We start from the raw sequence: 7,888 nt of genomic DNA, 5'->3' as shown, positions 1-7,888 counted from the left end.
TTTTTCTGTTAATTTCTTTTTACTGATCCAGCCACAATTTTTAAACCACTCAGCTTCATCATGGCTTCTTGAAGCATTGACACTTGTATGCATAGAAATATCCCACTCTGTCCTCACATTTACATTTAATCATTTGCATAGTAATTAATTAAGTATACAAATACGACAAGAAGAACTGTCACAAACAGAAGTGCTTTGCAGGAAGCATCAATTCTTCTCCTGGGAGCCGAGGTATGCAAGTGTAATGAGAACAAACTGTGAGCACAGAACTGTCAAACATGTCGCAGACAGTATCAAAATGTTTTATTATGAGTAGCTTGGTTTGTTTATCCAGAACATGATTGGAAACAATTCATTTCATAGACAACATTGGAAATAAATATGACACTAGAATTTTATATATATTTTATATATATATATATATATATATATATATATAGAGAGAGAGAGAGAGAGAGAGAAAATATATATATATAGAATTATATAGATATATATCTATATAGAATTTTATATATATATATATATATATATAGAGAGAGAGAGAGAGAGAGAGAGAGAGAGAGAGAGATCCTCTGCTGCCCCCCCCCATCCATCCTCATACCTATGAACCTTGTATGGACTCTAGTTAATGTGCTCAGCTGAAAAGAATACATTTTTTAGAGCGTGTCTTCTGTCTATTATTTGGTTTTCCTTTTCTGTTTCAACATAAGTAGCACTCACACCAGATCTTACCTGAACCATCATCATCTATGCACTAACTCACACACAAACAGCCCCATGAACTGGAAGTGATAGCTATCTTCATTGGCTTCTTAGTTATCTTTCTATTCAACAATATTTAGAAGACAGGCTATTTGAAGCTTATGATTTCAAATGGTTAGAATCCATGACCATCATTGCAGAGAAAGCAGAGAGTATGGCAGAAGACAAGCAGTTGGGACACTGGAACAATAGCTGCTGAGACCTCACATCATAATGCACAAGGAGAGTGAGAGAGAGACAGAGAGACAGAGAGACAGAGAGACAGAGACCAGAATAGCACAATTATTTTGAAACCTCAAAGCCCATACCCAGTGGCATAAATCCTTCAAGAAAGCCAACTCCCCTATCTTCCCAAACACTTCCACCAACTAGACCAACTAGTAACTAAGTATTTAAACCTGTGAACTACATGGAGACCATTTTCACTCAAACACTCATATACTCCCTCAGGCTCATAGCCACATCATAATAAAAAATGCAATTTTCTAATATCAAAAGTCACCATAGTCTTTCACAGTCTCAACACAGTTTAAGATTCCAAAAAAATTCTCCTCTGATATTCATAGCAATTCTTAATTATAATCTTCTATAAAACTAGAAATCAGGTTACATACTTTCAACATACAATGACACAGAATGTGCATTATTATCCCAAAAGAGAAGAATGGGGATGTAATATGAATATATTAAGCCCAAGGGAGGCTGAAATCCAGCAGAGCAATTTCTAGTTCCCATAGCTCCATGTCTGATGTCAAAGGATTTAGGTGGTCTCACCCTTTCAGCTTTATCACCTGCAACATATCTCTCTGTGCTGAGCTGCTTCCAATCCTTGCACATAGCTCCCCTTGGCAGATGTTTCAGGGCTCTGGCATCTCCAACATCTTGGGTCACCAGTGAAATCCAGGTTTCACATTCAGAGTGTCATGAAGCTGAAGCACTCCCCTGCCACACACCTGGTTCCACTGGCTCGCCTTAACTGTGGAGCAAGATTCCATAATCCCTTTACTCATGTAACCTACAGGATTCTAAAGCCATAACAATTTGTCAGCATTGCCAAGTTCAACTGCCTGCTAAGGGTGGAGCTTGGTCCCCTATAACTCATCACATTTGCAGAAGCATTCCTATGTTGATTCTCTTTAGGCAAAGAAAATTGTATAAATCATTTTTTTTTAATGGAAGCTTAGCTGGTGTGTTTTCCCTGAGGGTACTTCTCATTTTATTCCATTTTGTAAAATAATTTTTTAATTCCTTTCAACCCAAGCCAAGGCTTCCACATTACATATCCAGGTACTCTTTTTCCTCCTAAAACTGGACATTTTGCATTTTGTTTTACTCCTCTTATTCTTTCTCACTGTAGACCTGCATTAAAATAGTTACTAATAGCCATGCGACAGAGTCAATATTAGACTGTCTTGAAATCTCTTCCATCAGGGGAATTAGTCTAATACTTTTCAATTTAGTCTCAGGCAGATTCTTAGGACAAGGCCAGAAATCAGACATTTTCTTTGTCAACATATCATGAGCTATCTCTATCTTGCTTATGGTTCCCCTCTGAAACATTTTGAGTGGGGCCTCCAGAGTCTACATTGCTCTCAGCACTACTGTCTTCTAAACTCCTAATAGGATGGCTCACTAAGCTCTGCCTACCTCATTCAACCACTTTCTTATACCAACGTTTCAGTGTCTTCCACAGCCCTCAAAATATAGCAAGACTAGACCTGCCATGGCAACAGCCAGAGTTCTTGGCACCAAATTCTGTCTTAGTTACTTTTCTGTTCTTTGACACCAAAGCAAATTATAGAAGAAAGAGTTTACTGGAGGCTTATAGTTTCAGAGGGGTTTCATCTGACATGGTAACAGGCAGGCAGGCCAGCAGGCATTACACTGGAGCATCTTGATCTGCAAATAGGAGAGAGAGAGAGAGAGAGAGAGAGAGAGAGAGAATGAGAATGTTAAAATTGTATGTGTCTTTTGAAAACTCAAAGCCAGTAATGAGCCACTTTTCACCAACTGGATACCAAATATTTAATCATACAACTCTATGATGGCCATTATCTTTCAAACCACAATTGTTCCTAAATCCTATAGTTTCAATCTTTTCTTCTAGTCTCCTTTCTTCTTTTTTCATCTACATAGATGGAGAGCACCCCCAACCAGAAGCTTTCTTGGCTTTTCTGCACTGAGAGAAATAAGAAACTTTCAGATTTGTGGGACCTCTACAATTTCTGCTGCAGCTTCTCTACTCTGCTACTGTCATATACAAATAGTCACAAGTTGTGTATAAATAAATGAGGGTGGCTATCGTTTAATAAAACTTTATTTTAAAAAAAAAATTAGTGATGGACCAAATGTAGATTGGGTAACATAGTTGAAAATTCTTGTTTTAAATAAAAGAAATATTCACAATCTCTTACTTGTTATTGTTTAATATTGGTTAAGACAAATCCTAAAGTCTCGGGGCTGCTGAAGTATAATTCTATTTCTTAAAAGTCCCAAAGTGCTGTTCTGGAAAGGGGAACCACTCCTCCAGACAGTGCTCTGGTGACTCAGACAGTTTTCACTTTTTACTTCATACAACCTTTATTGTGTAGATTTCAAAGTCATTCAGAAACCAACAAGCAAGAGCCACCACATAGCAAGGCTAGAGGTATGAAGAACATTGTCTATTATGCAGTGTACAGACTAGATAGAATTTTAGTAAATATAGGCAGGGGTATTAAAGAATTAAGTGAAGAGTAAGAAACAAATTTATATCTGAATAGGAGGAAAATGTTCATAGTGGAATGTAGAAAATAAACAATGAATACTAGGAAATCAGCATACTGTAAGCGTATAGAAAATACGGGAATAGAGAAGACTGGAAATATTTTGAAGAGTGAACAACAGACAAATAATAAACATTTCACAGTGGTTTAGGGGATTTTGTGTTCCTTGGGGGAAGATGTAGTATTTGATGAAATTAAAGTAAGAGTTAGTTGTTCCCAGGGGACAAGATCTTCCTGTGATTCTATGCCCTGGAATCTAGTCATTTATCTCTTGTTCTCCTATGAATGTACAAATAACACAATCACATTTGAAAATAAATGCTACCTTTATATTTGACTGCTAAAAAAAAAAACCCATAAAGCACAGGATTTCATCTGAAAAGAAGAACATATAAAGGAAAGAGGGCACCCTATGGAGCTCATGTCACAGTATTCAGAGTCTACATACAAAGATACAGTAGAGGAGAAAGAGCATTGAGTCGGAGTCTAAAGCCTATACATAAGTCTGGATCCCACAATAAGTAACTGTTCCTTGGTATTAATCATTCTTTCTTAGATCCAGAATCTTGAGTCCTCACACAGAAGAGTAAAGAAGTTGGGAAGCTCTTCTTGCAGCTCTAGTATTCTGGTGATTAGCAAAAATTAAAAATAACAAGAATCCATTTTAAATCCCTTCCACCTGCAATCCAGCAAAAAGAGTCTAATTACAATGCAGGAAGGCACCAATGATAACTGGAGGCTGTAAATGAGAAACCAGTGCATGTTGCTGCCTGCACATGCCCTGACATAGCCTGGAAGTAAGAATAAGCATGCTCCTGCAAATGCAGCAGAGGGAACTTCCATTTCCATTGATAATAGTATTCATTAATTTATTCAACATGCTTGCTCTATTTTTTCTATTGTCCAGAATCCATCAAATTATTCTGCCCTCTCACAAGAATTGCTGATAGCCACTGATCGATGACGTTGTTTACAGAGGCTTGTAGCGCTCTGGTTTTAAACTAAAATTAAAATGGGAGGAAAAAGAATCCTAACGCTACCCTGCAGCAATCAGGAAATTAATTGTTGGTTTCTAAAGCATTCTTGAGGCTGAGATTAAAAAGTGTCAGCCCCAGAGGATCACAGCATATAAGGGCCTCTATTCACCACCAGAAAAATTGTTTCAAGGCTTCAAATGAAAGCCAAGCAAATGCTTTTCCTGGCAGCCACTTTCAAAAACATTCCAAGGTGCACTCAGGCAGGACTCTGATGAGCACCTGAGACGATGCTTACACAAAACAGAGCTGTTTGGAAGCCATTTTGATAAACGGCACTTTCCTCCCAGTCATGGCTGAACACAGAGGTGATGTCACTTCTAAGTGTATCTGAATTGCCCATCACAATTAAGGTGTCATTTAAGCTCCAGGAATGCTCTCTCTGTCTGATTCTGAAAGAGGGAGCTGCTTTTTAAAAAAAATAAGTCTTGTCCAGACATGTAATAGAAGTAGGAGGACATTTCTAGTCCACACTTAAATACCTGAATCTACCTCTCCATCTAACACAATATACCTCCTGAGTTCTATCAGCCATTAGAGAAACAAAAGTGTAGTACAAGTCACAAGAGTCCATCCAAATTTCCTGAGATTTAGGACTCTAAATCCCTTGCATGTGAAAAGCAATGTCAATTAGAATTTTGTTCAATTAAAAAATAATAATAATTATCAGGAGCAACAACCTTGGTAAAGGCCAAAAGGTCAAGATAGCCAAAGAGAAGAGTACAAAATCGATGCCTCTGAGTTATAGAATCATAGCAGATTTGCTGTAACAAAGACATCAGATGCAATAGGCTTGAATGCCACCTCAGCCATCTACTAGCTGTGCAATCTAAGACACCTCCCACCCCACCCCACCCCACACACACACACCAATGGACCTCTGAATCCTTGTCTGTGTACTGGTGACAAGAATGACATGCCTGCTGTGACATGGAAGAGCCAGGAGTTTTGCAGAATCTGTCTATGTCAGGGGCTCCATAGGAGATCTGTGCACTTGAATTCTTACCACCTACTCTCTGTCCAGTAAAGCTCTAGAGAGTCTAATGCCTGCAAATCCTGCCTAAGTCTATGCATTTCCTCCATAGATGTAAGTGTGGCGTGTACTAATTACCACACACTGGGATAAACCCTGGGAATTCACTCACAGTCAGCACAAGGTCCTGGTCTTAGAGTTAAGAGCATTAATAAGTTATTTTTAAAAACCTAAAGAGCAAGAAGATTTTAGGGAACTGGAGGTGACCTCGGTCCAACCTTGGTGACTTGTTATCAAGTGGTTTCCTAGCAGTAAAACAGTGCCTAGTGCATCTTAATCCATAACTGAAAATTATAAGCAAAATAAGAAAACCAAAAGCTCGTGAGTTTTCCCAGGAAGTGACATAAGGTACATGACTCTCTAACACTTTAAGCAATAAAAATTGATTAGACATAAAGGTGGAGAGGAAAGTAGATAGAATTAGGAAGGGTTATATGTGCTTGACATGAATATGTATGGGAACACAGCTCTCTAGAGAGTCAGGTGAATATCAGTGAAGTAATATGTACAACCTGAAACCAGGAAATATAATGTCATGTTAATGTATATTTTTCATTAGCATTATTGTTTATTATTTTTAGTTAGCATAAAAGAAATAGGTTCCCCATAACATGTTCATACTTAGCTATCATCAGAGTCTCACTCTAAAAAGCAAACTCAGCATATTTATTGTTTTCCTAGGGTAAAGGATTTTAACGTGAACCTGATAAAACCTTTATGACTGATAAAGAGACATAAGATGTGATGCTGATGGTGACTCAGACTTTTATGTGCTTACTCTGTGGTACAAGTTTCAAGATCTTCATAAATATAATGAAGCTTTACAGAAAAGCACAGGTTTAGATATAGTGAAAATTTATACTTCAGGTATACTGAAAGTCTGGGGAAGATTTTTAAAGAGCTTGCATCAACACCGCACATTCAGTACATAAACATCAGTAGTCAAGCAAGTTAGGAGAGACACTGGACACTCTCCCAGACCATAGGACTGCTGACATTGTCCTGTTAACCATTACAGTTTCCAGAATCTCTGAGAGATGAGTAGAAACAGTTTTGGATATAAAAAGTATTACATAAGGCCAAATCAGAGTGACATGGTATATAGTGGGGGAGAATCACATAAAAGAAACTGGAGACAAAAAGAAGGAAGCCCCAGCTAACTGATAGGATTCACTTATGTCAATTTTTTCCCCTCTTTGTTCTTGTGAGAGTTGAGCATATCCTATTCTGTCAAACCTTTCTCTGATTTGTCACTTTGTCTGCCTCTCAATTAGACATCACTTTTAAGCATGGATACTTCATTCTACAAAATAACTTTACCTTCATTGTTTGAGATTTAAGAGTGTATCTACATTCTAGCCAGAAGAATTAAAGGTGTGTGCTAAGGACTGAGTCACAGCACAATTAGAAACAGGATTTTCCAGTTAGCAACACAATCATGGGATTCACAGTGAGATCAAATATCCTGGAACACCCCTTTGGATATTCATTCCTTTCTTTCTTCTTATCACTTATGTGACCTTCATGAAAAACATCAATATTTAACTTAATAATAGTGGATTAGAAATAGTCAAGTCAAGGAGAAAACCACATTTGAATGTAGACTACAGTGCTAATCATAATATGACCATCACATTCAGTATACAACATGTGTTCACAAACAAGAAAGCTGATGGAATGATCAGGTTCTCTTGCTACTTTATTCCTATTCTCTTTCCAGATTTTCTGACCCAGACTTCTTCTTACATCTTTCACCATGTTATATGTGTTTCTTCAAAGGCAATACATAAAAACACCCTTAGCACCCATTTTTAGCCCTGACATCATTCCCCTAAGGTCAACTACTTTTCTCATTTATTCATTATATTTTCCCCATTGCCTCTGAAAATTAATACCTTACCTAGTCCATCCTAGTCTTGAAAATGCTATTGTAGATTCTGGTTGTGCTGGTTGAAATTTCTAGTTAATCTACCTTAGTTCCATAAAAAACTTTGAAGGATGTCCTAAAGGATCTGACAAATGTTTGACCAAAACAGGATGGTCCCTACAGTTAAGACATAGATCAACAGGTGGCATTTGATTCATGAGAGGCAAACTAAATCTCTATACTATCCCTGTTAAGTATGATAACTGCTATCTTGGTTGACAAAACCAATAAATTGGCATGACCCACAGCTATCACAGATCTAATTCTGACTGGCTAATTCTTAACCTTCTAAGTCGATCAGGACAAAGGCAGAAACATAATCTTTTACCAGGGCATTTACCTTGGGCTCATAGCACATCACCAAAGA

The 7,888-nt window shown here is 37.6% G+C and overlaps 1 long non-coding RNA gene across 2 annotated transcripts; it reads right to left on the bottom strand.

The window, feature by feature from the left end:
• Positions 1-526: 526 nt before the first annotated feature.
• LOC143434097 (uncharacterized) lies at positions 527-5,627 on the bottom strand. Of its 2 annotated transcripts, XR_013103323.1 has the most exons (3): positions 5,432-5,599; positions 2,410-2,661; positions 527-1,738 (listed from the first exon to the last, which is right to left on the bottom strand). It is a non-coding gene; the product is annotated as an uncharacterized LOC143434097 (long non-coding RNA). The 2 variants fall into 2 exon arrangements; XR_013103322.1 differs by lacking the exon at positions 527-1,738 and having other exon boundaries at positions 2,558-2,661; positions 5,432-5,627.
• Between the last annotated feature and the right edge of the window lie 2,261 nt (positions 5,628-7,888).

This window comes from Arvicanthis niloticus, chromosome 13, assembly GCF_011762505.2.
Source record: "Arvicanthis niloticus isolate mArvNil1 chromosome 13, mArvNil1.pat.X, whole genome shotgun sequence".
NCBI classification, from domain to species: Eukaryota; Metazoa; Chordata; class Mammalia; order Rodentia; family Muridae; genus Arvicanthis; species Arvicanthis niloticus.
This window is presented reverse-complemented; position numbering and strand designations above follow the sequence as displayed.